General features: G+C 33.8%; 1 long non-coding RNA gene across 1 annotated transcript; it reads left to right on the top strand.

Annotated features, from left to right (window-relative positions):
• Positions 1–7,252: 7,252 nt before the first annotated feature.
• Positions 7,253–8,686, top strand: LOC149243843 (uncharacterized). The gene is made up of 3 exons (XR_016245806.1): positions 7,253–7,568; positions 7,988–8,159; positions 8,276–8,686. It is a non-coding gene; the product is annotated as an uncharacterized LOC149243843 (long non-coding RNA).
• The last annotated feature ends 969 nt before the right edge of the window (positions 8,687–9,655 follow it).

Genomic DNA, 9,655 nt, shown 5'->3' with positions numbered 1-9,655 from the left:
ATATCACCTATTAATCCATCATCAACATGGGCGAGTAAGAAGTGGTATGGGAGAGAGGGGACAAAATGATGGCCATATTTTGGGCGACCCAGGCCTTGGCAAGATTTTTGACCCCAACCCAACATAGTCACTTTACTGTGGAGTTGCCACCCCTTTTGACAATTTCGATAGCCAACTATGACATTTTAATCTTGGACATTGGATAAACCAACGCTCCCCATGTGTTTCATGACATGTGCTTAACCGCCTCTGCTAGATTCATTAACTCTAGCGATGCATCCATTTAGTAATACCTGCGGGTTTTGGTGTAACATTAATCGTAATTCCAACAAGTGGTATTAGAGCCAAATGTGTTGAGTTCAAATCACAAAAAGAATTGGACAAAGAAAAGCATTAGAATGACACAAAGAGAATTGGACAAAGAAAAGCATTTTAAGACAATCCCAAGCTATAATAGTAAATCGTGCTTAACTCAATTATAAATCTATGAACAAAGAAAAACATTTTAACACAATCCGAAACTATAATAGTAAATCGTCCTTAACTCGATTATAAATTTGTGTTATTGTTGCTCATCCCAAATCAATAACACATAATTAAATCGATTATAAATTTGTGTTATTACTGCTCATCCCAAATCAATAACACAAATTAAATTATTACTGTGAAGTTCAGTTCAAGTTAGCAAACACAATTAAATTTCATGATTGTATAATAGATATCCTTAAAGTTGGACATGGGATGGTTGATGGGTTTGAGAAATACTAACTTTTTAAATAATGGTTAATATTTCTCAAACCCATATGGTAAACAAAATATTATTCCCTCCTACCAAAAAAAGATTTTCCTTGTGTATGTTGAGAGGTGTCATTTTGAAATGGTAAAGTATAGAAATAGAGTGGATAATATGTCATTTTTATATGATTTTATTATTTTGAGATTTTTTTTAATATTTTTATAAAAATATTATTGAATTTTTTAATTTTATATAAAATTGTGATGGTAATAAAGTGTAAATTGTAATTTTGAATTAATTTAAAAGTTTTAAACAATTGACATAAAAGGCCAGGGAGTTGCAACTTACATATGAAGATGATATTTTTATGGTACATAATATAATGCTTGTTCCAAGTTACTCATATGTTTGCAGAGGCTACTGTAAATATCATTGGAATAGTGGAAGCATCCAAGACTATCACACACAAGGCCAAAGATTTGTTTGAGAAATTTGTCGCAAAGATTGCTAAAGTCTTCCCTTCCCTTGGAGCACAACAATGATAGAGTGGCTCAAGGACAAACCACAAATAGTGTTGGGGGACTATTGGGGTTAAGAAGAAATGAGGGGAAATTTTTGAAATTTTGCTAAGTATGGGGAGATTGCGGAAAGAGTGGGTGACACCACACAAACACACTATGCAAATGTTCGATAAACCGCACAAATGTGTGATGGGTGTTGGGTGACTATTGGGGTTAAGAAGAAATGAGGGGAAATTTTTGAAATTTTGCTAAGTATGGGGAGATTGCGGAAAGGGTGGGTGACACCACACACAACACACTATGAAAATGTTCGATAAACCACACAGATGTGTGATGGAGGTTGAAGATCACTGTGTGGTAATTGAAATATTCCTCAACTGATAGTGTGTTTGCCAACTATGCAAGTTGGTTAGATATGGGTAAAGGTAGTGATTCAACTACGTATGGGTTGACAAATGGTTGAGGCTTTGAAAATATGAGGACAACTCAACAAGGTGAGATAGTTGGAGATTCCCTGAAGCTGAGTATTGAAGACCAAGACTATAAAAGAAGAAGTTGATGATTGAGGGTTCAACTAGTTAATGTTCTGTTCCACTCATATTTTGTTCTATTTTTCTCAATGTTATTTCATTTTGTTATGTTCAATGCTATTATGGTCTTGCTTTGTTATCTGATATTGTTTTCATCTATTGTTTGGGTATGGAGATAATTGTATTGAGGCTTTGATATCATGTTAATATGTTGTTATTTGCTACTTTGTGTATTGTAAAGAAATTGGCCAGATTGGTACTATATGAATAATCATAGCTTGAGTTCCTGCAATTAGACATATGGAGTTGTTGTATATTTGTCATTTTTATATTTAATATAAATATGATTTATTCGAAGGTTTTGTTCAAGATTCATAGTTTTGTTGTTTACATGCTTTATGTCAATGGGAGGAATAAATGAATGTGTTATGAAGCTTGTGTGAGGTTTTTGGCTATTGTCTATGTAAAAATTTTGTGTTGTAAATAATTATCACTTCACAAATGGATGAACCATGTTCCTTTAACTATTTTATGTTGGAGTTAGTTTGTTGTGTACTCGATGAAGATGTGTTGAATAATTACTTTTCTATCAAGAATGTATAATATATGAGACTGGCACTTTTTTTAGATGCTAGAATATGTTAATATGTGCAGTGGGGGCTTCTGAAAGTATTTCGATTTAATGAGTTTGCATCTTACATATGGAAACTACATTGGTTTGGGTTAGATTACTTTGAACCAGATCTTTCTTCATTTCCCTTTTCTCCTTGCATAACCTTCAAAGGTTTTGCAAACCCATCAACATACCTACGGTGAGACCTCATCCACTTGCAGGCATATACATGGGAGTGACTTCACATTGATTGGTGGAATGGAATAAGAAATTTTGGTTCCTTTTAACCCATTAAGTGAAGCAGGAATAGGTCTTGCTATGGTGGATGACCCACTGCGACTTACATCATGTGAGAAATACTCAAAAAATAGAATGTGTTACCAAAGTGAGATCCATCCAACCCAACAAGTAAAGGGTCTAAAGTTTATATCAAAACGGGATTAAAATTAAAAGGGATATTTTTTTTTCAGTGACTTTAATCTCTAAATGTCCACACATTTTAACCTAATGTGTTAGTCTTAATCACTATGTTTGTATCATCTAGTGCAGACAATGACTACCTTATGGTTGGTGATTCCTGAATCTTAATAGGAATTCCTTACTAGCTATGAGAGCAGTGAATATAGTAGCCAGTCATAGTGAAAGATGTGTTTTAGACGGGAAAAATATCCTGGGATAGCTAGACAAAACCATAGAGTGCATCTTAATAAATCAACAAGCAACCAACAGTCAAATGGGCCCTTCAAAAATCAAAATTTCACAATGATGAAATCTCCAAAACCTTGCTAATGATGGTGTGAGAGAGAGTTATGATAACCTTCATGCAAAAATCATCCAAGGTGAAAATACTCTCATGAAGATGGGAACCCTTTAGGGGAACTTAAATGGAGATTATACATTTTCCTATGATATTGCAAGAGTTTCCCTCTTTACATTCTCTTATGTAATTCCCTAGTAAAATTCTTTATGGTTCCCACTTCATGATCAACAACCAAGCGAAACAATTGTGGTGCAGGATCATACATATTGCAAGGGATACAAAGCTTGAAGCTTCTGAGAAGTGATGTCACCCTGAGATTTGTTACATGCAACCCTATTTTTATATGCCATAGGATTTGATAAAGGTTGTTGAATGTCTTGTTCATAAGTCACAGGTGTAAAAGGCTGCATAAAAGGCGGGTCTCAAGAAATCTTCCAAAAGATACAATTGTATAACCTTTAGGAATAGGTAAGTTATCCTCTTTCTCATTTACCTTAGCATAGTTTGTTTGTGTGCATTAGCTCTAGGTGGAATCCATAGTGGTCTATATTATGGTATATCATTGATTATAATAAGCTTAGTGAGAGGGTTTGTTTATCTGTAGCTTATTTTCTCTATAAAAACTCATCACCAAACTAGAAATTCTAAGTACACAATTGATATGAAACCATAGAGAAGCAATCAATCAAACTAGGAATATTTGCTACTTCTTTGTCTCTTTGTCTCACCCCCAGAAATACACACTCTCTCTCCATCTCTCCCTTGTCACTCCCTCTCTCTCCACTTCTCACTCTCTATGTATTTCTTCTTCCCTCCCTCTCTCCCCCTCCAAATCCATCTCGCTATCCATCCCTCTCTCCTCCTCTCTCTCAAATCTACTCTCTCGTACTTCCTCTCTCTCCCTTTCTCTCCTACCTCCCTCTCTCTTCCCCCATCTCTCTCTCTCTCTCTCCCCCCTCTAATCCTCTCTCTTCCCCCACCACTCTCCTTCTCTCTCAAGTATTATCTCTCTCTCTCTCTCTCTTCCCTCCAATCCTCTCTCTCTTCCCTCTAATCCTCTCTTTCCCCCCATCTCTCTCTCTCTCTCTATATGTTACTATATCCCTCCCTCTCTCCTTCTATCTGCTTATCCCCCCCCCCTCTATCTCTCCTTCTTTATCTCTTTATCTCACCCCTAAACATACACTCTTTCTCTCCATATCTCCCTTGTCACTTCCTCTCTCTCTCCACTTCTCACTCTCTATGTCTATCTTCTTCCCTCCCTCTATCCCTGCCTCTCTCCTCCCCTCTCTCATCCTTCCTCTCTCACCCTTTCTCTCCTACATTTATCTCTCTTCCCTCGTATCTCTCTCTCTCTCTCCCCCATCCAATCCCCTCACTATATCCCTCCCTCTCTCCTATCTCTCCCCCCTCCATCTCTCTATCTCTCTCACCCTTCTCTACCTCTCTCACCTCTCTCCCTCTCTCCCTCTTCATTTCTCCTCTCCCCTCTCCTTCATTTTATCTCTATCTCTCCCTTGTCACTCCCCTATCTCTACACCTGTAACACTCTGTGTCTTTTTTCTTCCCTCCCATATATATAGAGTTAATATATATCATGATATATTAATATATATTATAATAAAAAAATTTAATATTGAATCAAAACAAAGTTATTAAATTTAATAATATTAATATTATGATATATTAATATGAATATTAGATTTCATAATAATAACAATAATAATAATCTTTTAACATTAATATTATGGTTAATAGTATTTTTTTTGGCATGGTATTAATAATAGTTTGGCCCATAGGCTTCGCCTAAATAAAACCTTTTTTTAGTGTTAGTAAGTGTAAAGAGGTTTATGGAGTAAATATAAAAAAATGCTTTATTTATTTACCATACCTCTTGTTTATTTATATTTTTATTTATTTATCATATCTCTTTTATTTACCATGGTATTTAGCCCATAGGCTTGGTATATAATTAGATATTGATTTCTAATCCTATTTGATATGTTTTTGTTTATTTATCACACCTCTTTTATATTTATTTATTTATCATACCTCTTTTATAAATATGGTATTTGACCCATGGTATTAAAAATTATTTGTCCCCTAGGATTCACCTAAATAAAATCTCTTTTTCGAGTAGAGGTTTTATTTATTTACCATACCTTTAAATGTGTACGTTTTTACGTGAGATCTACCCATGTAGAGCACCTCCCTCCGCAAATATATAAGTGCCCCCAGAAATACACAGTCAAGATCTATCTATCTATCTATCTATCTATCTACACACACACACACATATCTACACACACACACACATATATATATAATGGGTTGTAGAATGCGGGGCGATAACAATAAAAAATGAAAATTAAATAAAATAGTAAAATTAATGATTAAAATAAAAGGTAAAACAGTCAATTTACTAGTAGTTAAGATATATAAATTCACTGTTTTACCTTAATTTTACTATTTTATTTAATTTTCAAATGGGTTGTAGAATGCGGGGCGATAACAATAAAAAATGAAAATTAAATAAAATAGTAAAATTAATGATTAAAATAAAAGGTAAAACAGTCAATTTACTAGTAGTTAAGATATATAAATTCACTGTTTTACCTTAATTTTACTATTTTATTTAATTTTCATTTTTTTTTTATTGTTATGGCCCCGCATTCTACAACCCACTGTGAAGGAGATGTTTAAGTATGTCACAACTCAAATAAAATAATAATAAAAAAACTAATGTGGCCCACAACAAAAATGAAAATAACCATAAACATAAAAAAAACTAATGCCTACCCAAAACAAAAATGAAAATAACCATAAACATAAAAAAAACTACAAGATAATTCAATATAAAGAATCGAAAATCATGCTCCAAAATATTTTAATATTTCTTTTAATTAAATATTTGTAAAATGATTTTTAAAAAGAAAATCCATTATTGAATTGAGACTTCTGTGATCCATATCAATTTTTTGAAGAATCTTCGGCGAAAATCACATAGAAAAATCTTTTGTCGACGCGTTTCGAACCAACCAGTGTGGTTCATCGTGAGGACAAGTTGAATGAGCAGATCTCACTTAGCACATTAAATAGATAGGGTAGAGTGTCATGGGATACTCTGCCTTATCTATTTAATGTGCTAAGTGAGATCTGCTCATTCAACTTGTCTTGACGATGAACCACAATGGTTGGTTGGAAACTTGTCTTGACGATGAACCACAATGGTTGGTTGGAAACGCGTCGACAAAAGTTTTTCTATGTGATTTTCGCTAAAGATTCTTCAAAAAAGAAAATCCATATTTTATGGATATATTTAAATCTTTAAAGACATAAAAATTTCCAAGTAAAAATTGTAATATTTGAAATATTAATTCAATGTAGTGTTACTATAAATTTTGTTATCTTGCCATATAAAAAACATCATTAAATTTAATATTAATATTAAAAGATTAATATTATTATTATTATTAAATCTAATATTAATATTAATATGTTATAATATTGATATTATTAGATTTAATAATTTTGGATTAATAATTTAATTAAAAATTTACATTAAAAAATACATAATATTATATCTCTTTTTCAGAAAACACCTCTACACCCACTAACCTCCATTTTTTAAACACCTCTACACCCACTAACCTCCATTTTTAAAGAAAAAATTGAATACTTAATGACTACCTGGTCCATTAAAGACTTTGTATTTCAATATAGTAATGAAAGCGCATAATATAAATAATTGTTCAACAATATTTCATTATTTAATCATACTAATTAAAATCTAAATTCAAATCCCTAAAACGATGTCATCTCAACCCTTCACAACTATTAATAAATTATGCACCACATCCTCATTAATAATTAATAAATTTCAATTCAGGAAGTTATCTTCAAATTTCATGAAGCCGTCTTTTTCCAATTTCACACAAGCTATCTTTCAAACTAAATGTTTTTTCCCCGAAAGGGCGGGAAACAATCCGGAAATTTCTTTGAAAGTGGTGAATGATAGATGGAAGGGACCTTCGCCTGACGTTCGCGATGGCCCCCATTAATGGCGCTATGTTTCCGGGAACGCGTTCGCGATGGCCCCCATTAATGGCACTATGCTTCCGGGAAGGCGATCTACAAGGCTGCAAGGTGCCGGGAAATTATGGTTCCCTTAAAACCAAGGCATGAACAACCACAATTTCCTCTTTCCATTAATTTTCCGGGTATTGACAACCACAATTTCCTCACTCCGTAGCCCATCGCATACCTCATTCCATTGATTTTCCGGGATATTGCTCGGCTCCTTCTCTTCTCCTACTCTTAAAGACACCACTGGATGCATTATAAGTAAACTCCAGAAGCATTGTGAAGCAACAGCAGGTCAAATGGAAGCGGAATCGTCTACACCGCTGTAAGAATGAGCTCGGAAATTTCGCTTTTGCAAAATATGATTGTTTTCTTTATATTTTGATAAATGCTTCCCTGTCAATTTTTAAATTATTTTTTTGTATATTTTAAATGGATTGCTAGTCGCAGGTGAAGAATATGATGCATTTTATTGTTTTTTAATGTGGTTTTGGGGGAAGGATTAACTTGTAAAATCATTTCAGTTTTTGCCTGTGTCGAATTTGAAATTATTGTGTGTATATTTTAAATGGAAGATAACGATATTTTTTCAAGAAGATAACAGATTGCATTTTATTGTTGTTTGATGTGGTTTTGGGGAAATTTTGAATTTTTGGAATGGGCAATATAGAGCTTAGTTGAAGTTGGATCGGATTTTTGGGTGAATTTATGTTTGTTTTCGGTGTTCAATCTGTTTGAGTCAAGATGCTGGCGCGCCTTTTGTCGAAGAGAGCAAATATGGAGAGGGGAATATACAAACTGACAAGAAAGTCTGCTCTGGTTGCCTCAAGGGTAATGATGATCAACCAGCTCTCGTCCATCAGGGAGCTCTTAAGTTGTTCCCGATATTACGGAGAATACAGATTTCCAAGAACAGGTAAATTAATTTATCTTTCAAAGTTTCGTAACGAGTGATTACTTCTTGTTAGAGATGAAATTTTTGAGAAGGGGAAAATAGTAAAGATTATGTTGATGTATTTCATGACCAAACAGATGCAGATTTATACGGATTCAAAACAAAGGAAGCTCAAACCCATTGCATTTGTGGATCATTCCTTAGGAGGGGCAGTTGCAACTTTGACCGCACTATGGGCACTGTAAAAGAGGTTAAGGCAGAGTCATTGCTGATTCCCTGAATATTCGGTAACCAGATGGACATGTGGACCATCAAATACCCCATGTTTATTTGATTGTAAAATATTCAAGGAATCAGCAATTCACCTAAAGATGCCCCAGGCAAAGTTCTCTTTTTGTATAACATTTGGAAATCCTTTAGTGAGGGATGTAGGACTTGTTGAAGCAGTTGGCCGTGAAAATTGTGCAGGCAACTTTTTAGTTCAAGAGAGGACAGAGCTTGTATTGGTAATTCTGATACCATTTTGAAGTTTCTTCATTTGACAATGCAAAAATACGAAAAACCTTATGTTAATATCGTACAGGACTGTTTTTCAGAGCATATAGAGTATGGTTCTGTTTTGAATCATGTCGTAGAAATGTTAATATCGTACAGGACTGTTTTTCAGAGCATATAGAGTATGGTTCTGTTTTGAATCATGTCGTAGAAAAGTCCATCAGTGGGAAAAGAAATGCAAAACCTGGTTCAGAATCTTCTTACAAGACTGGAATGTCATTACAGCTGGAAGCCCTTTGGTGTCGATGATCAGGTAACAAACTTTAAATCTTTTAAGTGAAAATCTCTCCACATATCGTATAGCAAGATTAACAAGGAAACGGAAAAAAAATGGAAACTATCATTTAAGCTTGTCTGCAAGTTTTGTTTTTCATTTTATGGTGCAGGAGTTTGATTTTAAATTGCAATGTGACATAGAGTTTTGTCCGCATTTCTGAATTCTATTTTCTCTTTAACCTCATCACGTGTGATTGGCGAATTCATTTTTTTTTTTTTTTTTTCTTCATCAGTACGGGCGAATTCAAATTTGAACAGATGATCATGCATTGATAGTGCACAAATAGCCAGAAATATTGAAAACAAGCATAACATAAGCAATTGAATTAAAGCCGGAAACAATGTTAACTAATTAACTAATACTCTATGCTATAAAATATTATAAAAAATTAACTAATGCTCTATGCTATAAAATGTTTAATATTTCGTGAGACTATTTTGTTTTTGGCAGCCATGGCCATCTTTATTTGACTCTACATGTACTCGCTATACAAGTGATATAGTGACATTAAAACCCACGTTTAATATTCCATGAGACTATTTCGTTTTGGGCATCCATGGCCATCTTTATTTGCCTCTACATGTACTCTCTAGCTTTGTAAAGTTTAAGAAACACTAGTTTTCTCGAAGCTCCTCGCTCATATTTTTCGTCAAAAGGTATTATTCTATAAGGTGACATTAAAACC

This window comes from Pinus tabuliformis, chromosome 8, assembly GCF_031772625.1.
Source record: "Pinus tabuliformis cultivar Carrire ecotype Pingquan chromosome 8, CPIR1, whole genome shotgun sequence".
NCBI lineage: Eukaryota > Viridiplantae > Streptophyta > Pinopsida > Pinales > Pinaceae > Pinus > Pinus tabuliformis.
The sequence above is the reverse complement of the archived record's forward strand: the minus strand, read 5'-3'. Positions and strand labels throughout refer to the sequence as shown.